General features: G+C 48.3%; 1 long non-coding RNA gene across 1 annotated transcript in view; it reads right to left on the bottom strand.

Moving 5' to 3' along the window:
• LOC138527462 (uncharacterized) overlaps positions 1 to 27955 on the bottom strand; it is a 429641-nt gene that overhangs the window by 46327 nt on the left and 355359 nt on the right. The window lies entirely within an intron of this gene.

Here is a 27955-nt window from a genome sequence, read left to right as displayed (position 1 = left end):
CACAAAGGGGTGCCATTGGGGACCCGGTACTACTTCTCATACCGGTCCCTTTTGGCAGGCGTCGTGGACGGGTTCTTCAGGAGAGCAAGTCCCTCGTCCCAGATGTCATCCAGCAACGGTACTGCGAGGACCGTCTTCCTCTTGGCCTCGCGCCGTTGGTAGAGGAAGCCTTCCTTCTTTTCTTCGGGGCAGAGCTGAAAAAGCTTGGATGCCCTGGCAATCATGGCGTGGAAGGAGTCAATTTCGTCAGGAGGAGACGCCAGAGGAATCGGAGACGGGAGGCCAGTCCCGTCGTCGCCGCCGTCGTCATCCGTCCCCGTCGTGGCTGTGTCTGTTCCCGTGCCATCCCTCGGGACCGGGGAGGGCGACAAAGGCTGAGAAGGCCGTGAGGGCTGAAGGGGAGCCGGATGAATTCTCCTCCTCTTGTTTGGAGGGCTTCCCGACAGACCCGGTTCAGCTGGGTCATCCGTCGGGGTAGGGGCAGTCTCATCCTTATCTCCGTGCATAAGGCTTGGATTGCCATCAAAATAGCCGCCGAGTTGTCTTGTGGCTCGGGTTGTGATGGGCATGCCGGGAGCGACGGTTGTTCCTCCTCCACGGGAACCTCGTCGTTGCCACCCTCGCTCTCGTTGTCCCCCTCGTCGGGATCCCTCTCGTGGGACCGGGCCTCTTCCAAATTCTCGGTCAGTTCCTCCTCGGAGGTTGTGTCCATGTCCGTCACAGCCACCGCCCCCCCTCTCTTTTTCCACTGGGGTTTTCACGGGGGTCTTCTCGACGGGCTTAAAAGAGGATTCCTTCCGCGGAGGCAGGGAATCTCTGGGCCCCGAGGTCGCCTCCACCGGGATAGCCTCCACAGGCTTTGCCAGTGCCGCAGCGACTCCCTCAATCGAGGCCTTGGCCGGGATCAAGGCCTTCACCACCTTGGACGCGCTTGAGGCCTTCACCTTAGGGGGAGGGTCACTGCCTCGCTCCCCTTCGGCATGATCCTTTGAGATCGACCGGGGCCTCTCCAGGAGCCTAGCCGGGTTCTCGGATTTTCTCTTCCCCGAGCCAGAGCGTTGGCTCGTGGTTGATGGCGTCGGTGAAGGTGCACCCTTCCTGGCAGCCGAGGAGCCTGACCATTAGGCGCTCCCAGTGCCTGTGGACTCGCAGTGCTTTGCCTTCTGTTGGGCCCCCGTCGCCGGGGCGCCCTCACAGGACTTAGAAGACCGCTCAGACTTTTTCTCCTTCTCACCTGCTGGGCTCTTGCCTTCCAGCCAGTTGGAGAGACAGGTCCGACGATCCCTCATAGTCCGATCCGACATGTTCATGCAAAATGCACAGTCCTTCTCCACATGTGTTTTCTCCTCGTGGAGGCAGTAAAGGCATTTCGAATGCTCGTCCTCCTTGAACACATTTTGTAGGTTGCATCCAGGGCAGATCCTGAACAGTTTGCCGGGAGTCAAGCTTCCCTTCTCCTTGGCCATGTTCTTCTCGTCCGCGAGGTAGGCCTCAGAAACTTCTGGAATCCTCCAAGAAGCTTAACTCGACGAAAACTTCACCCTTGAGGGGCGTAGATAAATCCGAAACGGGTCCGCGTTGATCGGAAGTAGAAACGGTGGAGCTTGAGGCTCCATTAAACTGAAAAATGAGAAAAATCTCTTTGAAAAAGCGCAAAACGCAGTAAAAGCTCGAGAGCTATAGCACGAGGACTCCCAACACTTGACCGTGCAGTAAAAATCTGAGGATGGCTGCCAGGGGCGGGGCTTAGGGAGAGGGCAGTCATTGGCTGGGGGCAGTATGACCCAGAGACCAGTGATTGGTTACTACTAAGAAAGACAGATCAGAAACGAAACTGATACTGATTTTTTCTTTATCGAGGATTCCCAGCCTGACGACGGGGAATATTCATGAGCATGTGAATCCATGCCAGACCCCATGTTGGAGAAAAATATTAACCTGTGCAGTCCTGGCAACCGCCCTCCAAAACTGGCATCCTAGCCTAGCATTACTGCTTCGCAAATGTGTGCAGATCCCAATATTGCTGCCTGGCAGATGTCCAGGACAGGAACTCCCCTCTGCAAGGCAGAGGTGGCAGCTGCTCCTCTGGTAGAATGGGATCAGAGACCCTCAAGCCCAGTTTCAAGACAGATCATAGCATTCCGAGATGTAAAGAATGATCCACCTTGACAGGGTTTGTTTGGTCACAGCCCTCTCAGCATGAGCACCAGTGTAACCACCAAGGCATAAATTAGTCTTGCAAAATTGATTAGTCGAGACTGCTAAATAAAAATATTTTCATTAGCAATTCAACACATATGAGGGTCAATTAGGGTCAATGCAAGACATGTTTTACCTGTAGGTAGCAGAGGGCCTATGGAGCTCACAGGCTTGTTTCACCACTGGTGCTATAATTAGGATGCCTTTTGTTGGACATGTGACTGGACACCGCTACCCTTGCAAATTCAACAGGGCTTCCCACTAGTGCCTCGCCAATAGTCAACAATTCCCAGAGCTGCCTACGGCAACTGCATCACTCTGCCTAAATTTAAGAGGACCAAAGCTGGAGGCTCTAGTTTCCCAGCCACAGCTGCCAAACACTGGCACCTCCTCCCTCCCTCCCTACATGCTGAACTCTCCTACTGGACTTTCCGAAGAACTCTAAAAACATTACTGTTTGCCTGAATGCTGGACACAGGCCCTTACCTGGTCTGAACTTCCGAACTACAGTCACTTTTAAAGAATAACTATTACACTGTGCTTATCCCAATGTCTGTACATTTCTGAGTAACTGGTCATGCAACAGTGCCTTGATGCTCAATGGCTCAGAGCGCTATACAAATGTAAAAATAAATAAAATATACACATCTATCGACAGAGCCTTTAAACGGCACGCTCCTTATTAGTGGTGGTTCATTGATGAACCATTGTTTCTGACAAGTATTCAATTTCTCACCAGATGATATGCAGTAGCAAGCTTGATTCTGTCAAACAATGACTACAAGAAGATGACCTTATCATACAATAACTTTTATGTGTCTAAGTCTTACACGTACATTTACCAAACTCGTAGGATGTTTTTAGCTTAAAATTACTTTGCGTTCTTGTAATTTTCCATTCAAGAATTAGTAACGAAAGGTACCACCATAGTGTTTGTTCTCAACATGGATTTATATATTTTTCAGCTTGGATGATGATTTTTATGTAAGTTTCAAAGCAGCTCTACAAAATGGAGTGTTATTTAAAACCAAAGTACTATTTCTACCAACTAAAGCTGGGAAGATATTTGTTTAAGGGCCTTATGTTGGAGACTGGTCTCAAATCCCGGCATCACAATTAACTAACGTGTGTGATCCTTGGCAAATCATTAGATCTCACAGAAGTGCCCACAAGCCATTCAGTTGACATGTGTATGCTACACAAAAAAGCTCACTCAGGGTACTGCTTCATATATAATATTGATAATGCCACTTAATCTGCACACCAAAGTTATTTGTCTGTTGGCTTACTTATAAAAACATTTTGTAATACATTTTACCATCATCGCATTTAGTATCCAAGGCAACATATGCGCTCATTTTCTGTGGTATCGCTTCCAACGATGTCAATACATATGCAAATTAGGGGAGGCTTCATGTATTGCAAAGCCACTTAAATTATAAACCTGGCAACTTTCAATGGCGAGGAAAGTTCATGTTTGGCATGAGTTTAATGCCAGCATGCATATCAAGTTCCCATCACATGGCATGTGCATTCATTTAAAAAAGACTAGTCCACGCTTTGCATGCTTGGTTTGGACTATAGAACCTGGTAATAGATGGGTTAACCATAATGTTAGCTTTTGTTGTGGTCATTGAATTACGATGGTGTCCAAATGGTAACATGTACAATACACACAGCAACTCATAATGGCAGTGCAGCTTTGCAAGAGCAATGCAGACTTTCACATGCATACAGACCTCAGCCGTACATGTGCACACCAGCCTTTCATATGCAGTATAGCTTTTCAGGCACAAACAACTGTAGCCTTTCACATGCATGCACACGTAAAATGCACACGCACCCACTCAGCCTTTCACATCCTTTCAGATGCATTAGAAAATAGCCTTTTGCATGCACACATGAAGGCCTATTATGTTTAAGGCCAATGCAGTCTTAGTGGAATATAGAGCTCAGCAAAGGTGGACAGGACAGCGAAGAGAAGGGAATTAGACAATTGATTTAGGAAGCAAGATGTGTGAGAAAGAAATAGATGAAAGAAGAACCTCTCAGAAGTGATATGGGGAGATGGGCAAGAGAGAAAGTTATAGGGTTGGTGGATACATGAGAGCAAAGTGAACTTAAAAAAAGGAGTAGACCTTTTAAGGGTGCAAAAGTGAGCAAACAAATTATGAAATAGAAAAATGCTGGGGTACAGAGGTGGAAGCAATGACAGATCAGAGAGAAAGAGCTAACTTGTTTAGTGCCATCCTGTATCCCTCCCAATATTTACAGTGGAAGACAGACAAGCTCCCACACAGTCATCCTTATCAGCAGTTTCCATAAGCCAAATTGCTTTGGGGTCAGCCTGCAGCCTGGATCTCTGCTTTCCTCTGTGTAGGCCCTGTACTGTCCTGGAGCTTGGTACAAAGAATAATAAACATGCTCACCTTCTCTGAAATTACATTGCAGTTAGTGCAACATGATTTATAAAATGAAAAGCAATTAATCATTTTTGTCTACTGAATTGCGATCCGATACCGGTTATGTTATGCTTTGAACCAATGACAAACTGGTCCTCTTTTCTAACCTTTCTTGTCTGAGAGACATAGTAGTTGAGGGCCCGCACTGGGTCCAGCCGATTGAATTGCTCCTCTGCCTTAGAAAACGGAGGCAGAGGACAAAATACAGGAAGATGGATCTTTTGAGAGAGATGAAAATCTAAGACCACCTTTGGAAGAAAAGATGGTCTCACTCTCAAAGTCTCTCGTTGGAGAAAACCAACTAGGGAGGTTCAATAGATAACAGCAGGAGTTTACTCACCAGTCTCGCAGAAGTGATGCAAACCAGGAAAATCACCTTAAGGGTGAGCAGTCTAATAGAACATGAATGGAGGGGCTCAAACGGAGCTCCCATAATGTCAAAACCAAATTTAAACCCCATGTAGGAACAATCAGGAATGGATGAATCTGGTTACACAAACCTTGCAAGAAATGCAGGACAGTGGGGATAGTGAAGAATGAGCCCTGCTCTTGGGACCCCTTGAAAACCGAAAAAGCTTTGAGGTAGCCATTAAAGGTGCCAATCTACAGGCCTGCTTGGGCAAAGGACAACACAAAAGCCAAAACAGGGGGATAACTGACAGGATTAACAGTCCAGATCCCTCGCCTGGCACCAGGCCGAAAATGTACCAGGTGCAGGCATAAACCGTCTTTGTAGTGGGTCTCTGAGCTAGAAGGAGCACCTCAAGCATGTCAATCGACAAGTCCCACTCCTTGTACCTCAGCCTCTCAGTAGCCAAACATGAAAGTTCAGACTGCTGAGGTTCGGGTGGAGAACCCGCCCCTCCAACTGGGAGAGCAATGTGACCATCCTTGGGAGGCTCAAGGGGGCAGATGTCCAGCAATTCTGGATACTATATTCTGCGGGCCCAGTCCAGAGCAATTAGGATCAACGTGGTTCCAAAATAATCTCCTTGGAACCAGCGAAATGACAGGGATCAGTAGGAACGCATAAAGGAGGTCTGAAGTCCACTCGAATGTTAATGCGTCCCCCAGAGCTCTCAGACAAGGAAATTCCCTGGAGCAGAAAAACTCACACTTCCTGTTCCCCCTAGAAGTGTAGAGGTCCACTTGAGGAGTTACCCAAAAGGAGAAGATATTTCCTGGCAGATATTCTCATTCTCTTCCGGCAAGATGGGCTGCCATCAACCACAGTCCCATTGCTTCTCTGCACAGAGGCAAGGACCTCACACCACCTCGTTTGTTGAGATAGTGCATGGCCACTGTGTTGTCCGTCAGGATGGCACACTCTTGCATTTTACAAAGGGGAGGAAGGTGACCAGGGCCAGCCTGAACACCCTGAGCTCCAGCTATTGATGCATGTTTGCGAGAGACTGCAGAAGACCACAGTCCGCTCACAGTCCAATCTGACAGGTGATCACCTCAACCAGTCAGATGAGTCCGTGACCACCGTCTCGTGGGTCCAAGGTTGATTAAACAATGTGAGTATCAGCAAGTTGTCTCGTATGGCCCACCATGAAAGATCTGCCACCTGGTCCGAGACCCTTAAGGAGTCTGACATGTGGCTCTAAAACAGAGAAGCCACTTAAGTCATCTCATGTGCAGCCTCGCCTCCAGCACCAGTAGGATGCAGGAGGCCATGTGCCATGATCTCTACCCCTAACCCTCATAGGCAAGTCAGCCTCTCCACTGGAGCCCGGTTACAATCTCCCACTATGGCCTCAAAGGCCTGGCCATCTCATCAAAGACTCTCCTGGAGTCAGTCCTGGCACCTTTGGCGCCAGGCTCATACTCAATGTGAAGATAACATGGGGTCTGGACTTCTTAATGGGCTTTTGTTCAACATGGAGGCTTCCACATAGCTCAGTTCCAAGAACTGTGCTTTGCGGTCGGGCCTTGGGATACCTGGGGCTATATAAGCCACGCCCAGGCAGAGGAACACGCTTTGCATTATTCTGCATTTAGCAGCGTGATGCTCACCGTGTCCAGTTCGGTCTCCTGAGTTCCTTGCCTGCCTTATCCTGGAACTGTGCATCTGAAAGAACAAGAACATCATTAATACAACACTTACTTGTGTGAGAAGCATCCTGTCTTCGATCCATCACTTACCCGGTCCAGAGAACACCAGCATCTTGGTGCTGCATCATTCTCCGGAACATCGCAACCTGGAAAGAAGAGAACGAAAATAGCATTAGTAAGGGCTTACTCATTCCTATTTAAGAACAGCAAAAACCACAAGACTCTTACCTGATTCGATTGTCTCTCGGTCAGCATCCATTCCGGGACATCACGCGACCTACAAGAAAGAGGAGAGACCTAGGTTAGCACAGGAAAAGACAAGATAGTGCCACGCACTGCGCATTCACTTACCGCCTCATGCTCATCTCCAATCAGCACGGCAACGCCAAAAATCTCTTGCCACACTTACAGGAAGAAGCAGAGACATTAGTAAAAAAAAGGGACAAGAAAGAAAGAAGGGACAGAATATCAAGACTGTAAAACAGCAAAGCCTACCTTAACAGAGTTGGAGTCACAGCAGGACTAGACCCGAACAGGGCCCGCACCAGTGAAGCAACTAGGTCACAACACGCCCGCACCAGCTACGTGCTTCCGCAATGAGAAGCAGGACAGAGAACGCACCGTACAAAGAATCAAGGTGAGGAGAAGGTCTAAGGGAAGGTTTGGTCTTCAAGGGAGGCCGGAGTCAATCAGCAAGAGACAGTTAAGTCTTGAATCCGATATTCCTGTATTTCAGGCCCAATCCTCAGCTGAAACATTACCAAGGGAGGTGGGGTTCGAGAGTGTGAGTGGTCCAGCCAGGGCTGAGTGGTGTCCCCGTGGATACCAGGTAAGCGTTACACCATGAGGCTTAGAAGAGACAGAAAGGCAGAGGCCGGAACTTGTTCCTGGGATTGGAGGACATTGACTATCCGAAAGAAGTTCGCCACTCAGTCCTCGGGCGGGAATACCCTACCCAGAAAAGTGTCCAGGACTGCTCCAATAAATCAAAGACTGGAATGGCGAAACCTGAGACTTTTTCAAGGTCAGGGACAAGCCCACGCTGTGCAATAGAGTGCATGTGTGGAAATTATTCTCTGACACCGGGGGGAGAGGTCGTGGACGAGCCAGTGGTTCAGGTAGGGAAAGAAATGAATGTATTTCCTCCTGAGGTGATCTGGCACCACTGCTAGCAGCTGGGTGAACATTTGGAGACCTGAAGAAAGACCAAACAGCAGGACTCTGAACTAATTGGGGTGCTGACTCACCACAAACTTTAGGTACTTCCTGTGTTTTCGATGAATCAGCAAATGGAAGTAGGCATCCTGAAGGTCTAGTGATAACAACCAGTCCTGCAGATCGAGGACTTGCAGGATTTGGGTTAGGGCAACCATCTTGAACTTGTTCTTGCTCAGGAACAAGTTATAGAGCCTCAGATACAGAGTGGGATGCAAGCCCCTGTCCTCCTTCGCCACCAGAAAATAAGACAAGGCAACACTAAAAGGGGGCCCTACACAGGAATATGCTCCCCTGCATGTTAATATACTCGTAGGGGTAGAGATGGTGAGGCCTATCACAAGCCTCCACATACCCTGGTGACCTGGAAAGCTCAAGGTGTCTCTACTTGGTTGGGCCATTTGCCCTGAATGTTTGTTTCTTTTGTTTTTTTTTGCTGTGGGCTAGGGAGGGAGACATGAGGAAAGGGGAGTGAGGGGGAACTAGCACATACAGGGGAAGTGCAGCAGGGTTTCCCAGACAGGCAATTCCAGCTATAAAAAACACCCCAGAAAAGGGTATGGTTGAGCTCAAGGTAGCAACGCTCAATATTAAAGGACTCAACTCACCAAACAAAAGGTCATTGCCGTACAATATGTTCCGGAACCTCCGGCTGTCCATTTTGATCATACAAGAAACACACTAAGCAGGGGATGGAACAGCCAATGAGGAATGGAGTGGTGGTACAGATGTTCTGGGCCTCCAACAAACATAAAAAAGAAGGGGTGGGAATTGTGCTGTGGAGATCCTTAGAGATGAAGGGGCACCAGGTTAAGACGGGATTTGGAGGGAGATTTTTGGCTCTTAAGGGACAGATGGATGGGGTTGTGTTCACACTGGCCATGGTATATGCACCCAACTCAGGCCAACTCCCCTTCTTGAGAAAAGTCTTTGCAGCATTAGAGGAATGGGGAGAGGGACACATGCTGGTTGGGGAGGTTGAGGGGGGCTGACTTCAACCTGGTGGCCGACCTAAGATTGGACTGGTCAGCAAGAGGGGGAGCAGACAAACAAATGGGGAAGGATTTTGTCAGCCTCCTGGAGGACCACTTCTAGGTAGACATTTGGAGGACCTCCCAGCCCCAGGCGGGGGGTTACACCTTCTTCTCATCCCCCACTCGACCGACACTAGGATTACTGATCCCGAGGGAACAGGCAGTGGACATCGCCGCCCCCAAGGTGGAGACATTCACGTGGTCGGACCACAAGATAGTCATGGCATCCTGGAAGTTCGATGCCAAGAGAAGAGTCACCCCATGGTGCCGCTGCAATGACACCCTACTTAGGGACCCGGTTTTCAGAGTCTCTATGGAGAAAGAGATCTGCGCATTCTTCAAGACCAACGATACAGGGGAAGTACACTACAACCTGGTGTGGAAAGCCACCAAAGCCACAATCATGGGGCTGTTGATAGCAGAAGGTGCAAATAAAACGCGGGAAAGAGGGCTCATCGAGAGTAGATTACGGCTGAATATACAGCAGCCTAGGGCACGGCTGAGTGGGTGGACAGGAGACCGAACTGCCTTACTGCATGATATCAGGGATAAAAGACAATCCCTACATACTACGCTAATAGGGGAAGTGATCAAGAAAATGAGATGCAGTAAACAGTGATACTACGAGAAGGGGGACCGCGTGGGGGTCGATGCTGGCAAATAGAATCCGGGGATGTAGAGGGGACAGGCAAGTGGTGAAGATTAGAGACAGGGAAGGGAAACTGGTGGAACAGCAGGAAGGTATCCCGGGACATTTTGCAGAGTACTACGAGGAACTGTACAGAGAGGCACCAGGACCGGGGGACGAGGTTAAAGCATATTTGGAAGGCCTGGCCATCCCAAATCTCTCCACGGACGCATTAGAGGTCCTGGAAGCCAAGGTCATGGCAGAAAAGGTAGTGACAGCCATAGGGAAATGAAACAGCGGAAAAGCCCCTGGGGAAGATGGCTACACTGCAGATACTGCTGGCAGGACCACTGGCAAAGGTGTTCAACGCCATTAGCGATAGTGGTATGGTAACCCCCTCCTTTCTGGAAGCTAAAATAGTAGTGCTACCAAAACCAGGGAAGGACCCCACCTATTGTCAGGCATACAGACCCATGTCACTCCTTAACGTCGATGCTAAGCTCTTCACATGGGTCCTGGCTACAAGGTTACAAAAGGGTCTCCCGAGGCTGATCCACCCCGATCAGACAGGCTTAATCAGAAATAGGCAGGGGGCAGACAACCTTTGTAAAACCCTTCATGTCCTTCACTCACCAGAGGCTAGAGAACAAGGAGCGCTAATATCACTCGATGACGAAAAGGCTTTCGATCGGTGAGCTTGTCATTCTTGCGGGAGGTCTTGGCAGCGGTGGGAATGGCAGAGAGGTAGGTAAGCTGGGTATCGGCCCTATACTCGAGGCCCCTGGCTGCGGTGAATGGGGAGGATTCACGACCTTTCGGGCTAGGAAGGGTAACCCGGCAGGGTTGCCTCCTGTCGCCTCTCCTATACGTCCTGGTAATGGAACCATGGGCGATAGATGTTAGGACACATAGCCACTTCCGAGGGGTTAGGGTGGGAGAGGTGGAACATGAACTCAGCCTTTTGCAGACAATGCTCTTTTATACATCACCCAACCCCAAGTCTCCCTCCAGATATTGCTAGAAAGGTTGAAAGTGTATGGACAACTATCTGGGTTCAAGGTAAACCGCTACAAATCAGTGACATACCCGATTGGGCCAGTGAGGGACCAGAACAGAGTCTACATGAGGGGGGTGGGTTTTAGTGTCGGGAGAGAGGGATTCTGCTACCTAGGAGTTGAGATCCCAAGGGACCTTAGCAACCTGTTCAACAAAAACTAACCCCCTCTGTGGGAAAAAGTCAAGCCGGACCTAGAGCACTGGTCCAGGCTTTACCTTTCTTAGCTGGCCAGACTTTACTGCTTGAAGGTGACAGTCCTCCCCAAACTTCTATTTTTGATCCAGATGCTCCCGGTAATAGTCCCTGTACACTTTATAGAGACAGGCAAACAAAGACTCCTGAAATTTCGGTGGGCAGGGAAAAGACCCAGAATAGCGTTTACAGTACTAACACTGGTAAAGGAAGTGGGGGCAGGTTCCCAGACCTAGAGGCCTATTATAAGGCCGCCCAGCTGCGTCTGCACCACCTACCTAGACCACCTACAGCCGCACTCAGAGAAGCAATGGGTGGCCATGGATAATTCGATCCTCAACCCCAGTCTCCCTGGGGGAATGGCTATGTCTACTCCAAAGAGAGATCTCACGTAGAATTCTGCAGCATCCCACCCTAGAGGTGTTATGGACGATCTGGAAAGAAGGAACCAGCATGAGATGGATCTCATGGCTCTCCCCATTGAGTTGCAGCTGGGCCCCCCACTGAGAAACTTCAAAGCGGAACCCCTGCAGTTCCAAAAATGGTATGAGGCGGGCCTTAGAGTGGGGCAGATGTGGGATAAGGGGGAGTTCCTATCTGTATGGGAAACTGGAAGACTACTTGCAAATTGGCAGATTCTCCCCATTTCGCTATTTGCAGTTAAAGGGAGCCCTCAATGACCCACGATGGGGAAACAATTTGCGTAGAGATCGCACCCCTTTTGAATCAGCATTCATACAAAACAGACACAAAGGGCCGCATAACATGCCTGTATAAGGTACTGCTGAGGATGGAACCCACCCCTCCAAGGCCCGGTGGCTAGGGAATGATGGGCTAAAGACTTGCAAAGAGAAAATACAGATTACCTATGGCTCACCATGTGCAGGAGGGTTAAACAATGCTCTGCATTAGCCGCAATATAGGATGCAGGCAATTAAGATCATACACCGCTGGCACCACCCACCGGCCCTATTGGCTAAGCTGTACCCGGGAGCAGACTCTCAGTGCTGAAGATGCCAGCACCCAGGCGCTGATTACTACCACATGCGGTGGGGATGTACCCATATACAGATCTACTGGGGGAGGTCCTCGTACATCAGGGGATCAATGGCATTTCAAGAGGACAGTCACCATGGGGCCTCCAGTTTGGGGTATGGAACACAAATGATGAGGGAGACCAGGGAAATCACCTGACCAGCACCATGATGCTGGCGGCCCAGTGCTGTGTGGCACAGTTTTGGAAACTAGACAAAGTCACCACTGAGGAGGAATGGCTAAGGAAAGTCAAGGGAATATATGAAATGGAATTCACGAAGCATATCCTTAATGACTCAAGGGTTAAGATTGGAGAAATGTGGTTACCCTTTTTTGCTAAATATGATAATGTAATTAATCAAAGTGAAGGAATGATCCAAGGTGCAAACGGTAATGTTTTTATACTGCCTCGAACCTCACAGTTATATGCTGTTTTAGGTGCTGTGTGCTAGACGGTGGGGTGGAGGGAGTACAAGCATATATCGGGCAGTGAGGAGTGTTAATGAGCTGTTGAGATTTTTGCCCTATACTGTCCAATGCAGTGTTATAAAATGCTAATAAAATTTGATTTAAAAAAGAAAAAGAAAATAGGTGGAGTACTACCCTTGCCTCGTTCTGAGTGCGGCACCAGTTCTATCGCACTCTTCGAAAGAAGTTGATGGTCCTCTTCCAAGAGGGTGGCAAGAGATGCTGGCGTATGGGCTGTGATCCTGAGGATGCAACATGGTGCCAGAATACTGCACTTGTGGCCAAGGACCTGCCCACACAGTCAGCCATGTCCAAACCAGATAGCAAAATCTGGCTAGAAGCTCCTCTCCAGTCTGTCACCATAGACCGGACGCCGTCCCTCATCTGCCCATCAGGGATAGGCTCAGCCGCATTTGCTACAGCAGACCATAGAACAAAAGAGAATTCCACCAAGGTCAAAGAGGCGTTTAGGGAACGAAGGGTGAGGCTGCCTGAAGCAAACACCTTCTTCCACTAAGCGTCCAGTCTCTTACTTTGCCTGTACAGTGTAAGTGAGGGATATGCGTAAGACTTCACATCGGCAGTCACGGCCTGCACGATCAAGCTTTCTGGGAGGCATGAGTGGACAGAAAAACTGGGTCAGAGGGAGCCAGGTAGTGTTTCCTGGCCAGCTCCCCTTCAACAGCTGACGCTGAAGCAGGCTTCTCCCATATCTCCAGGGTTCCATGTAATAATGTCGCCACAAAAATCTCGCCATGCAAAAATATCGCCGAAAAATGGCTGTTTTTTGTGGCAACATTATTTCATGGAACATGCGGGGGACACCCCCGCAACCCCCAACGTTTTTTTTTTGCCCCTTTCCCCATCTATATATGATCACCTAAATAATATCGCCACGACATTTTCCTGGCGATATTATTTACGGCGACCATATATATGGCGATATTATTACCCGATATCATCTCCAGTACATGGGCTTCTACTGCCACATAGAAGGTAAGTAGTGTTTCCTTCCTGGGACCATCATCCGATATGTCAGTTAATTTTAACTGAATGTTTGGTTTGAACGGGGCTGAGAGCCACTGGGTATCAGCCACCTTTGCCATTAACCTCTTAAAAGAGGTCTGAGGCTTACCAGGGTAGGAGATGGCAGAATATCCAGCTCAGGGGAGGTGTCCAGGCCACTGCCCTTTTGGAGGTCAGAGGCCAGCCTCTGGGAATCCTCACCCTCATAGAATTCCTCTGGGAAGTCCCTCTCCTCCCTCTCCTCCCTGGAGACCGAGGATTCAAACCCAGAAGGGTACTTGGTCCCCCTCCTTGTCGTAGATCACACATCTTTGACATATAGAGTTTAAACAGAAGAGGAGCATACTCCCAAGGTTCTTCTGTGCCTGTGGTGCTGACCAATGTCCAGGATAAAGTTGGGGCCAGCACTGAGATCTTAACACATGATGGAGTTGGGCAGAGGGGAAGATCTTTCCTATTTTTGGCCAGGCCCGAGCTAGTAAAGTCACGAACCACAGCAGGCCGCCTGTCACGGAAGATGCAGTGGGTTCCGTCGACACAGAAGTCACTGTTTTTGGAGCTTGTAGAGGCCGAAGCCGCCAGTGCCTTGGCAAAGATGTCCAGCATCTTCTGGCAATGTTCCCATTTCTCTGGGGTGGAGAATTGGATACGAAAAGGTACCTTATCCGGCTCTGGAGAACCTCTCGGTCAGTGACTTCTTGTAAGAGGAGAAAGCATGCCGGTGCGAGGATCTACTCAGAGAGCGGGGCTTTTTTCTTCTTTTCCTTATGCGGAGGAGACCTCTCCTCGGACCGACGCTCCGTGTGACCTTAAAACAAGACAATGCAAGCTCATCCTTCGCTTTGTGGATGAAGGTAAAAAGCTTTGCCACCTGTTCCAGGAGGGCCTTCGGGTGCATGGACTGACATGACCCACAATCCTGGGTGTTGTGCTCCTTGCCTAAGCAGTATAAACAAATCCGGTGTGGATCAGAAACAGACATCTGCCGGCAGCAGTGTGCGCATGGTTTGAACCCAGAGGTCGTCACAGGGTTGGGCATGATGAAGACAACGAACAGGGAAAACTCGAATAACGTGTTCCTGAAGCTAACAAAGGGGGCTGAAAAAAGGAACTAAGATCACGTGGTACGGCACCTCAATATATACTGGCCCCGACATTATGTCTGGCGCGTGGCGCTTAAAGGTGTTGGAAGGAGCCACCCTGTGCCCCTTGGCGGCAAAAAAATTTCCAAAGAGCAACTGTGCTGTGGATAGGATAACCTAGATGAGGAATCCCTGTGGAGGTGAAGTGTAAATAAACATTAAAATGAAGCAGGTATAAAATTAGCTCCATACAGAACCCAACTTTCTCACCGGTCTCTCCTGGGAATGGTTGAGACCAACTTTGCAGAATGCATTCCAAACCTAAGACAGGAAACTCATGTGGGTTGGGGGAAACGGTCAAAAACAAATCCTACAGCACCTATCATTGAAATTTGTCATATTGGACATGTGATGCAGCCTTTGCCGCAATATAAGGCCCTTGATCTCAGCAAGCAAGCACACAACATTACATTTTTCCACCATGAATGATGGGCCAGTAGGGAAACTAACTGCACCTCTCCACAGCGGTGTACTACACACAAACCGCTCTGCCCATTCACAAGGATGGCCTAGCGCATTGTGATTTATTACATGTTGTGCTTGCTTTTATGTGAGCTTCTACGGACTTCCTGGTCACGTCATTTGTGCTGTGGCCAATGGGGCTTGAGTGCTCATCTCTGAAAAAGGAGCAGCCTGGGGACCAAACTCAAATCCCGCTTCGAGTTCACATTTTTTTCATGTGTAGTTTAAAACAAAACCATTAATAACAGGAATGTGTTTTTGATGGGCCAAGATGCTTCAAAGTGCATGGTGATCTACCAGGCTGCGCCTAACATTATGTATGTTTGCAAAGGATGCATCCTCACGGCATGCCAGCTGAGGGGATTTGTCACCACCTTTACGTTGAATAATTGGAGATATTACTTCCATAGATAAAAATGACTACATAAAGGATGCAGATGTAAACTCTGACACTGAGTGGTCATGGTGGTTGGAATAAACTTATTCAAGTGAGAAAATAAAAAGAAATTTCCATCTTGCCCCAACTCTGAGAAGGGTTTCCCTGCCTCAGCCAAAATAACTAATGTCCCAGTCAGGATGTCCAGAGCAAAAAGTCCAATGTCCAATGTCAGAATCCTAACTCTGTCCCTCACACCCCAAGTTAAACTAAATAAAAAGGAGGTCTTCCTAACCCAGAAGATGGACTCCCTTCCCCTGGACAAAGACATGTCTGGGCTTATCAGTTCCTCAACTGTTGGGGGAATTTCTCCCTTCCACAGCCGTCCTTCCTCAGGCTTCTGGTACAGTTCATCAACTGCTGGGGGATGTCTCCCTTCCCCAGCTGTGTTCAGGCTTATAACACAATTCACCAATTGATGGGAAATGTCTCCTTCCCCTATTAGCCCTTCTCAGACTTATTCTACGTCTCCGGGGTCCCCAACCCTGGTTGACAGACCTGGTTCGTTCCACCAGGAACTGTTAAAAAGTGGAGGAGTTTAGATGCTACGCCAAACAGTAGTGAGTCCCCGACCCTGGGTTAGCAGACCTGGTTTTCTCCGAAGAAGAATGGCTTGGATGCTCCTCCAAGCAGTGGTGGGTCTCCAACCCTAGTTGGCAGACCTGGTTTCCTCCTGTATCAGGTCTCTTAGTCCCAAACACAGACTTGGTTTACTCGCCTGCCAAGTATTGTCTGTCTTCATATATATTTCTCCCACGGTTCTCTCTTATGGTTTCTCCTGGGAAACAGCCCTGGATCGCCTTCCCTTCAAGCACTGCCACAAAGATTAGACCTTGTTCCCCGACATATCTTTTTCACACAAGTGTCCCAAGAACCCATTCCCCTTGTAACCGTATCTTGGTAAAGTCTCTCTTAGTCTCGCATAGGGGTAACCTTCTCTCCCCCACTTTTCATCCACTATGCTTATCAGTGTTTCTTGCATGCTTTGGGGACCCCCAACCATAGGCTCAGTCAGCCAAATACCTTTAGACCTTTAGGACCTTCACTGCAGCCCTCAAGTCGGTTGCAGACTTAGCCATGTCCTCCTTTATTTCAACGCTCTGGTACTCTCAGCTTGCTGAAGCTGCTCCGCGGCTGGAGACCCACTTCAGCGTCTCAGAGTAGCCAGCGCCTGTTTTCTCAGTGGGTCCATTGGAGATCACCCCTTAAGCGTCTCTGTGCCTGGGTCTGCTCCTGCTGTCCCCGTCTGCAAGCCTGGGTCCCTCTCTGGACCATCTGACATTCGGGTAAGTCTGTTTTTATGTCTGTTCCCATAAAGGTCTGCAGTTGATGCCTCTTCCTTGTCTCTTTTTTTTCTTCAGGTTTTGGATCTTCATGATAGTTACAGCTATTTTTCCTCGTCCCAGTCCTTTCTGCTTCCTATATGTGACAGAAGTATATGGGATAGGAGGACCTGGATGAAGAGAGTGGGGGTGAAGGAAAGGTGTACGGACTGGGTCAATACTGCGTTCTCCCACAATAGTCAAAACTGGTCTCACAGGGGGTTTCCCCTCCCATGAGATCCACACGCTGAATACCACCACCAGAGGGACATTATAAGTTGCTCACTGTAGTGACTGCATGGGCGTCCCTTCCTAGGGACGGGAGACGGAACCTTTTTGACCAGAAAAAAACCACCTTCCCTTTTAAATTTAGAGGCGTGCGGCGGTGTGGCCCTGGGAGCATCCGCTACCCTGAATCCACCCGCCGGCGCCACACCTCAGTACCCACTGATGCGTCAACATTTAACATTGCCTAATGACACGAGTATTATTAGGGGAGGGGGGAGGATGGTGGGATGTATGGAGGAAAGGGGACTAAGGATAGTCACTACGGTGAGTAACTTATAATTACTCTTACGTCCCGTCCCCTTTCCTCCATACTGCATGAGCGATTACAACTGAATGTAGTCCTAGGGTGGACAGGTGACCCTCCTTAAGCAAACAGATTCCTTAGAACCGCCTGTGCGAAGCCGCGTCTGACTTAGAGCCGGCGTCCAACCAGTAATGCTTGCAGAAAGCCGAAGGGTTGGCCCAGGTGGCTGCCCTGCTGATGACCTGCCATGGGTCCTGCCGTTGGAATGCAATGGCTGTGGCCTTGGCCCTGACCACATGGGCGTGCATGTTCGCTGGAAGGGGCTTGTGCTGCCCCTTGCAGGCTTCCTTGATGGCTGAAACCATCCATCATGTAATAGATGCCTTTGATGCTTGATACCTGGGCCTTGTCCCATGGTACAAACAGTGCGTCCGACTTGCGGAAGCCCTTGGTCCTGTCTAGATAGAATTTCAGAGCAAGTCTGACATCCAGACAGTGCAAAACCCTTTGAGGCTCGTTCTTAGGGTCGGCAAAGAATGAAGGTAAGACTATATCCTCGTTTAGATGAAAAGTGGCGGGTACCTTAGGTAGGAAAGCAGGGTGTGTCCGCAGGACCACCTTATCCTTGTGAAAGATAGTATAGGGCTCTAATGCCGCCAGAGCCTGGATCTCGCTGACTCTGCAAGCATAGGTGAGAGCCACTAACAGAGCTGTTTTAATGGTGATCAGCCTGATGTCTTCGGATGCCATTGGCTCAAACGGTTTATGTGCCAAGGCGCCCAGCACTACAATGAGGTACCACGCAGGGTGTGGTCTTTTGATGGGCGGGTAGAGTCTGGTGAGGCTCGTTAAATGTCTATCGATTGGAAGAGGAGAAGGCCGCCTCCTCTGAATTTCTGTAAGATCCTATGGCTGCCAAATACGTGAGGCATCTGTCCACCTGCACGCCTGAGTGAGAAAGGTGCGCAGAGAAGGAGAGCACAGTATCCAACATGCACGTAAGGGGGTTCTTAGAGTCCGCCCAGTGACTGAACCTACTCCATTTACTCTTGTACTGGCTCTTGGTAGCTTTGCTCCTGGCACCCTGAATGATCTCTAGGTTAGCCTGTGATAGGCTAAGGTGCTTCAGCATGACCTGCTCAGGCTCCACACTGAGGGCTAATTTATGTGGCACGGGGGTGGATGGCCCTGCCCCCCTCCTGGGCCAGAAGATGAGCTTGACCCAGCAGAAGGTGAATGGGTGGTCTGTCAGCTAGGCAGAGAAGCTCCGAGAACCACGGTATCGCTGGCCACCACATAGCTATCAGAATGATGCTGAGGTGACAAGACTCCTTTATCTTGCAGATCACCTGTGGACCAGGTGGGTGGGCGGGAAGGCATATGCGGTCATGCCATTCCACTGTATTTGGAATGCGTCGCCCAGGGAGCCGGGGCCCTGTCCCTGCCTGGACGCAAACTGACGGCACTTCTAGTTGTCCCAAGAGGCGAACAGATACACTTGAGGATGTCCTCATCTGCTGAAGATTTCCAGCAGCACCTGGTTGTTGAGTTTCCACTCGTAATTGCCCCCCCCCCCCCCAGTCTGCTGAGCCTGTCCGCTTCCAGGTTGGATTCCCCCGGAAGGTGGATGGCCATCAGGTAGATGTTGTTCTCCAGGGCCCATTCCCACATGCCGATCGCTAGGTTGCATAGTGGAGGTGACCTGGTACCCCCCCTGCTTGTTGACATAGTACATGCTGGTGGAGTTGTAGGTTTGAATGAGGACAACCTTGCCCCCAATGAGTGGGAGGAAAGCTTTGAGCGCTAGCCAGATGGCCTTCAGTTCCAGCCAGTTGATATGGGACTTCTGCTCCTGCCGGGTCCAGACTCTATGGACACTATGGCTGCCCAGGGTGGCCTCGAGCGAGGAGTCTGTCGTAAAAGTGACCTGCGGTGCCGGCTGCCAAAAGGGCTTGCCCGTCCACAGGTTGCAGTCCCTGGACCACCATGCAAGGTCCGAGTGAAGAGAAGGAGGAACGTTGATCAACTCCGCTTGCGAGCCCCGCTCTTGAGTCCAAGATGCTGCGAAGTGCAGCTGTAACCTCCTCATCCAGAGTCTCGTAGGGGGTACGGCCAGTAGGACTGCTGCCATGAGACCGAACAGATGCTGGTACCACCAGGCCGAAGTCACTTCTCTGTGAGGAAGTAAGTAGTGGCCCTCTTGATGGCTGTGATCTTGTCCTCGAAGAGGAAAACTCTCTCGGAGCTCATGTCCGATATGAGGCCCAGGAAGGTCAGTCTTTGCGTAGGCTGCAGCTGAGACTTCTTGAGGTTGAGCGAAAATCCCAGGTCATGGAGTGTGCTCATGAGTGTGCTCATAAGGGCGCAGGAAGTGTGGTGCACTTCCCCGGACGGGCCAGTCGTTCAGGTACGAGTAGAGATGGTGGCCCAGAGCCCTGAGGAGGGCTGCCACTGCATTCGTGAGTCTGGTAAACACCCTGAGAGCAGAGTTGAGGACGAAGGGTAGCACCTTGTACTGTAAATGGCCTCCCATGATCCTGAACCGCAGGCAGGAACGAACAACTGCCAAATAGGGACGTGTAGATATGTGTCCTTCAGATCCAGGGAGCATATCGTCTTTTTTTTATTTTATTTTATTTTCATTTTATATATAGTTTTACAAAAAGAAAACTTTTACAAACATGATTTATCAAAAAACAGACTTTTGAAGTTTCAAACATTATTCATTAAAATTTTGATTAAAAAAGGAAAATTATAAAATTAAAATTTAGATTTTTAAATTCAATTCATCAACCAATCCTTTATACAAATTAAGATTTAGCATTGCTAATATAGCAAATTTCATGGTTATCTTTATGATTTGTTTCTTTAAACATGCTTTTCATAACCAACAACATATTTGGCCTACCCCAAACATACCATGAAATTTAGTGGACGTCACTTTGAAAGCCATAGATTTAGCTTGTAGTAGTAAGATTAACATTTACACTTTCCAAAGCATTTTCGATTTTACCCAGCAAACGAGTTAACGATATGACAAGTACCATGCTCCCCCCATACATACAACTGTCCCATAAAGAGGTTTTTGAGATATCGGTATCTTTAGGAGCAAATTTCCCCAAAGCGTTTTTTCTCTCTTGGTCAAAAAATATACATTCAACTACAAGATGTTTCAGAGTTTCGGTAATGCCGCAATCACAAAAACGACATTGCTGATTAGGAAAAACACCTTTGAATATACGCCACTGGTAGATTCTTTCAAGAGTGTGATATTGATTTAACTTGAACGTTAAATATGCTCTACGTATCCTACTTGATGGACATAACACCAGATACGAAGGTCTTAAATCTCTTCTTCGTGGCCTTCTAGCATATTCCACATAAAGATGGTAAGAATTGTTACAGTCTAAAGTAGTTGACCAATCCCGATCAAAAAGATTCCTTTTAACTTTGGGAAGCTTCATAACTAGGTCTGATATCGTGCAATCACAATTATCCAGGGTGTGCTTCATTTGATTAACAAATACACACATAGATTTTAATTTAGACGATACAACAAGCCCATATAAGTCCTCATACAATTAATTCTTGTGAGGGGCCATAATATCAGCGTAGCGTGATAGTTTTCTCCAAACCCATCTGGCTGCTAAGGAAACTAGGCCAAGTTCATGTCTAATTATAGAATTAGGAACTGATATAGCTAGCCCCAATACACTTTTCCACACATTACCCTGGATTTGGTTTAATATGACTCCTACATCATGAAGACACATGTCCAACCCATATAAAAGAATCGGTTCCACTTTCAGCAGATAGAAATTGATCAATGGTTGCAACGAAAATTTGCAGATTGTTCTTAGCATGATCTTCATCATTGATACTAGCGGACGGACCTTCATTTTCAAATATGACTGCCAAAATTTGAGGGAGTAATGGACATTTAGGGGATACCCCAGATAACGAATTGAGTTTTCACATTCGATACCGATGCCATTTAGTTGCCACTTATACGATTTGATTTTTCTAAAATTTCGAAATACCACGATTTGTGATTTAGTAGAGTTTGGTGATAAATTGTGAGATGCTGCATATTTAGCAAATCGGTCCAGTTTTAATTGTAGTCCACTAGGAGTGCGATCAAATAATAAAATATCATCAGTGAAACATAACCATGACATTTTCAATTCCCCTAATTTCACAGGAAACATGCCAGATTCATTCCACAACATATCCATATCACAAAGATATAGGTTAAACAATGTGGCGGCCATGTTACAGCCTTGCTTGACTCCTGTCATAGTCGAAATAGGGGCTGTAAGAGCGCCGTCTCTGTTTACCCTTATTTGGTATGTCGTGTGATTATGTAGCATTGCGACTAGTTGAATCATTCTTTTAGGGAAGCCGAGTTTAAAGAGTTTTGACCATAATACCTCTCTTATAACTGAATCAAATGCACTGCTCATGTCTAGTGCTGATATATAGGCAGCACCAGAATCGGATGTTTTAGTAGGAGCAAAGATGTGTGAAATAATGAAAGCATTTAGCGAAGTCCCCATATACTTACGAAACCCTGTTTGAAACTTTGAGAATATATTCTTGGTTTCAATAAAGTTTTGGAGACGTTGAAGTAAAATTATAGAAAATACCTTTTCAGAGGCATCCATTAAAGCGATTGGCCTAAAGTTCGAAGGCAGTGTAGGATTACCCTTCTTATATAAAGGAATGATTATGGCGTTGAGCCAAGAATTCGGGATATGATTAGTAGATAAAACAAAAGCGAATTTGGTATAAAGAATGGCACCCCAAAAATAGGGGTCATCTTTTAAAATACAAGCTGGCAGACCATCGGGCCCAGCGGCTTTGGAGTAATTGAGCAGGTTAATAGCATCAACGATTTCATTCATGGAGAAGAAAAGATAATCCTTACAATTGTACTCAAGTATGCCAGAGTTATAGGTTTTAAATTGCAAGGGCAAACTGTATTTACTTTTGAAATAGTCGATCCAAGTACTTGAAGCAATTGGAGAGGCAAAATCATGCAACAGCGCCCCCTTTTTGTTGTTTAGTATTGCCCAAATATTCCTGATGTCATGAGTGATGAGATACTCTTCATCATTTGTTGATTAGCTGATAACTTCACTTGAAACTTTATGGATTTTATTTTTTTCTTATAGTCGTTTATGATCCTTTTTTTGTGAGATGATAGAGAGAGAATTGCAGATTTTTTTGCTTTAGTGCTCGTACAGATCGATTTATGACCCTCTTAGCAACTGCTATTTCCAGATTATACCCACTCTCTTCTATTAATTTAAATGAATTAGCTTTTTTGACTAGATATTCAATATGTTCTTTCATTATAAGAGAAATCCAATCTTCTCTTCTTCGTGCATTAAAAAGCAGATTAACATTGTTATGCACCCGAATCACATCTCTATGAACCAGGAAAGAAAGCTCTCTACACATTTTAGGATACCATCCCACAGAATTCTGAGCGCAATAGAGGGTCACCAATCCCAGCGCTGCATCTTTATTTAAGGATGCCAAATCGCACCTTATACTAGTGCTTATTGAAAAATGGTCGCTCGATGTTTGATTATGGATTGTTACATTATTTGCCAAGGGCATGCATACGGATGAGATAAAAAAATAATCAATATATGAGGAGTGCAACCCTCTCTTCCAGGTTCCTTTGTGATCACCAGTATGATATTCCAGCAATTGAATATTCCAATCTTTAAAATAGGAGACCCAGCGCTTCCCCATAGTTTCTGAGACACTTGAAGAAGGCTTACACTTGTGAAGTAACTTAGATGTTTGGGATAAACAGACAGCATTAAAGTCACCCCCAATGACAATCGTGTAATTTGGGTTTCTGACCATAGCCTCAAGTAACTCATCCATATTATCCAATGCAGCCTCAATCGACAGGTTGGCAGGATTGTGGTACACACATACAAATAGCAATACACAGGACAATACACCTGTAAAGACAGACTCAACTGCAAGCAAACCATGTTTCGCATACACGACCTTTGAATTATGATTCATGACATTATTGATAAGTATACCAGTGCCTTCAAGCGGACAACCAGTTACACCTCTCACAGCTGGTACACAAAAGTTTGAAAAACCCTCAATATTCAATTCATTGACACACATAGTTTCCTGTAAGTATATAATTGTATGAGAGCCCATTGATACATAGTGAGAAGCCCATTTCTCCAAATTCTTTTTCCCGCAACAATTCCAAGATAGTATTTTAAGATTCTGTACATTTTGAGCTATGACATTATTTGTATATTTTTTGTTTTGCATGTTAGAGAATTCAAGAATAGATGACATTAAGGGAGCTAACCACGAAATGTTCGAGGTGGCTCCCACAAGCTCAGATATTTTTGATATTAATTCAGCAGTTTGTTCGGAGCCAGCTAATGAATTTGCTTGAGTGGATCCAATCACTACCTCAGGTTTTAACATTTCATTTAAGAATACCTCAGCTTCTTCAATCGTCCTAAATAGATGTAATGTTAGCCCACGAGAATTAAAATCCTCTCTATGGTCCCACAATAACCTGAGTATCATCGCAGAATATGGGGCACAGATCATTCTGAGATTATTGTGGTTCGCCAACCTTAACCACTCAATGTCATCCCTATGGAGGGTTCTCAACTGAGGACATTCTTTAAAGATACTAAACAAAAACAATCTGTTCAACCTTTGTTTTCCATGTCTCCCCTGCACAATGTCTCCGCTATGAGTGCTGGCGTAACCATCTTGAATTTTTGAAGAGGGAGAGAGAGGTTGAGGGTGGACAATTCCAACAACTCTCAGGCCAGCCTGGTGGTTCTTCTGTATGGCGAAAATCCTGCAGTAGAAGCCCAAGCCTCGCTGGGAGTCCCCGTTATTGTCCAAAGTCATTCTGTTTTCCGTGCCATCGTGAATGTCCTATCCCATAGTCCTCATACGTGAGCGTTCATGAGGGCATGTCATCGGATGGGCGGAACATGCTCCACATCAGTTCTTTCCAAGCATCCATTGTCTGGCTTGAGCCATCTGCCGATCTGGCGACACTATCTTCCCAGGCTTTAGTTTCTGTGTCCGCCCATCGTCCCAGTTCTCTGTGCCATGTGGTGTACTGTGGGCTGGCAGGTCTTTTCCAGGCCATTGCAATCGTTCTCTTAAGTAGTATGCAAGCCATGTCCATAAGTTTCATTGTATACTTGGATTTGGCTAGCCTGGGGTACGTTCCCAACAGGCATTCACTGGGGGACCATGTGTATCGTGTCATGCCTGCCCTCTTGCAGGCTTGCTCCGCCTTCGCCCAGAGTTCCTGCACCTTCGTGCATCTCCACAGCATGTGGATGAGATCGGCGTTATCCGATTTGCACCAGGCGCAATTGGGTGGTGTCTGCGGGTTAAATTTTGCCATCTTGTGTGGTCAGGTACGTGCGGTATAGGATGTTTAGCTGTATGAGGGGAAACCTTGTATTCCTAGAAACATCCTTGGTGTAGGCGAGCGCCCTGTCCCACTCTTTGTCGGTTATTGCAGTCCCCAGGTCTACCTCCCACCTAGCCCTCAGTGCTGCGCTGCGGGGGTTCGGGATGTCCCTCAGTTGGCTATATATTTGGGATATCGGTCTGCCCCACTCCCCAAGATTGTATAGCAGTGTCACCAAGGGGTCTGTCTCTGGTTCCTCAGGCCATGATACCCACTTAGTTCTTGATATCTTGCGGATTCTTTGATACCATAGGAACTGGCCACTAGGCATGTCCTCTTTCTCCCGTTGTGAGGTGAAATCTCGGTAGGTGCCCTCCTCGTATAGGTCCCCCCAGGCATAAACTCCATTTCTTTCCCAGAGTCTAATGTTCCTCAGGTCTGCGCTGGAAGTGCACAAATCTGCGATTAGTGGGATGTCTGGCGAGTATGGTCTCTCCCCTGCAGCAATGCTTTGGTCCTATGCCATATTATCCTGCCCAGGTCTACCAGTAAGGGATCCTCCCTCAGTATTTGCCGGGGTGCCCAGATCAGTTCCTTCATTTGTATTGGTGCTACCATCTGGCTCAGTAAGGGTGTTTCTGACGTTGTGTCATCTGCTAGCCATTTGGTTATAAAGCCAAGTTGTGCTGCTAAATAAAACATCTCCATGTTCGGGAGTTGTATTCCTCCCTGTCCATATGGGAGGGCCAGTGTTGTTGGGAGCACTGATGTGACTGGGTGTACGCCTTCGGCATGGCCTTCGTAAGGATAAAGACTTTGCAGTTGAGAACTGCTTTTCTTTTTATCTAGCCCCTCATCGGTGGTGGAGTGGAAGAGGGAGCCACCCTCGAACGGAAGGTCCAATATGCGTTCCTGGACGTCTGGGTTTAATTTAGTAACCCGAAGCCAGGCAGGCCTCATGTCCGTGGCGATGCATATGGCCTGGCCAGTGGTGTCGATGTGGGCCACGGTGGACTCCATGATGTCTTGTGCCACCATTTTAGCCTCTGCCAGTCCCGCCTTGAAGCGTGACTGGCTCTGCACCAGATGTTCTGGAAGGAAGTTGGCTATTTCCCGCCAAAGCCTCTGGTTAACGGCTACCAGCATGAAATCCGCGTTGGCCAGACGAAGATGCAGCGAAGCGTTGGAATAAAGCTTCTTCCCATATGCCTCCAAGATCTTCTCCTCCTTGCCTAGCAGCGCCGATGACGAGGTGGTCGAGGACGACTGTGGCTTTGAGTAGAGTGATGCTGCAGCAATCACCGAAGAGTGTGGTTGAGGGTGCGCCAACAGCAAGAGTGTACGCCCCTCCATTTGCCTGTGTTTGGCGTCGATTGACCGGCTGGAACGAGTGGGGTTTGAGCCACCCCTTTTTGGCCAGTGCGACTACGTCCTTCTGCATCGGAGTCCCTGTTTTAGCCGTGGTGCGTAGAGTGAGGACTTCGGCAAGGACGCCTGCCTCCGGTTGTTTGACTTTGGGTTGAGGAAGGCCCAAGTACTCTGCTAGCCCTGCAAGTCGTTCGTGGAAGGCCTTAGCTGACGATAACATACTGGGGTCTTCTTCCTCGTCTGTTTCCACCAGGGTGTACGGCTAGGCCGGAGCGGGTGGAGGAGTGCTGGGCGCCAAGGGCTGAAGTGCTGTGACCGGAGGCTGCAGCGGAGGTTGCAACGGGGCCTGCAGCGTTGGAGCCATAGGAGGAATGACTATGGGCGCGGGTGGCGGGGCCGGAGGGAGCATGTCCCTGATAACATCCTTGGCCCCCATCTGAGGAGATCTCATGAGTGTGAGGAACTTTTCAAAGAACCTGTCCTTGTATGCCGGTCGGGTGTCAGGTGATAATGACAGGATCGCGGGCGGCTGCTGGGGCCGGTGGTTATTCTGTCTAGTTGGTTGCAGAGGGAACCTGCCTTGCGCTGCTGATGGGTAAGTTATAGGCGACGTACCTGGTTGACACCAGTGCCATCTTGTAACTCATTCACCCACCTGCACCGTTCCTCGGGTAGGTATTCAAAGAGCGGCCATCTTGTTTGGCGCATCAGCCAACCTGTCGAGCTGCATGCCACGTGGGTCACTGGGCCCAGCCTCCTCCAGGACTCTCAAGGACTCTTGACGGTGGAGCATGAGACCTGCCCTGCATCTCAGGCCGAGGCCTGATAGGCATGTCGCTCTCTGCGGAGTCGCCAGTAGTGCTGCATGCAGGCGCTCCCTCAGCCATATTGCCCGTAAAAGAACCTGGTGGTCCCTCAGCACCGTCTCGAAAGGATCTACTGACCCCTCGGCCTGGCGGCCGGTAGTTGTGCTAGCCTCGGTACCAGTGCTGGTGTGAGAACGTGAGAGGATCCTACCGCTCGGGCGTTTCCTTGGGAAGGAGTCACCTTTGCGGGTTGCGCTGGAAAAGAACGGCCCCTTGGGCCTTGACTTATGTCTGACAAAGTCCTTTAAGTCCCCTGGAGGCGATTTCTCGAAGAGCTCCCTCCACCTAGCTAGTCTGTTCTTCAGAGCATGCGAAGAAAGTACATCTCACGAGGTACAACCCTCCCATCCGTGGTCGGGGCCAAGGCAGCAGAGGCACAGACTGTGGGGGTCTGATGTAGGGAAGAGCCCCTCGCAGGCTGGACACCTGCTGAAACCTGCTGAAGTCGACATGCGCCGGGAAGGAGCGTGGCACTAGAGGACCGAGTACCTGATTGATAAAAGAAGATAAAAAGACAGAAGAAAGTATCCGGGGAAGAGCATGTGGTATTACATGGCCGAAGCCAATCCCAGGAGTGCTGGTGAAATCGTCCTGTTTCACTCGATGTGGAAAACGGGACTGGGGTGTGGCGCCGGTGGGCGGTGTCAGGGTATTGCATGCTCCCAGGGCCGTGCCTCTAAATTTAAAGGGGAAGGTTTATTCTGGTGAAAAAGGTTGTCTCTCGTCCCTAGGAAGAGACACCCATGCAGTATGGAGCAAAGGGGACGGGACTTAAAAGTATATCTGATAGCAGCCTCACGTCCCTGGCCTCATGGGAAGTGGCTCACCCTATGGAAGCATTGACGACATGCTGTGATTAGTCATACTACATTCAGAACCCCTAGATGACCAATGCCCTTTTCCCACCTCTGCAAACAGCCTTCTAATTACAATTAAAAACACACTGCTTTAATGGAATGTACTACTGTTTGCACAGATTTTTTTAATTTCTATAATGCAACTTAACTATGCCTAC

The sequence above is a fragment of the Ambystoma mexicanum genome, chromosome 14, assembly GCF_040938575.1.
Source record: "Ambystoma mexicanum isolate Mex_15411 chromosome 14, UKY_AmexF1_1, whole genome shotgun sequence".
NCBI lineage: Eukaryota > Metazoa > Chordata > Amphibia > Caudata > Ambystomatidae > Ambystoma > Ambystoma mexicanum.
Note: the sequence above shows the minus strand (reverse complement) of the source record. Positions and strands in the feature narration are given on the sequence as shown.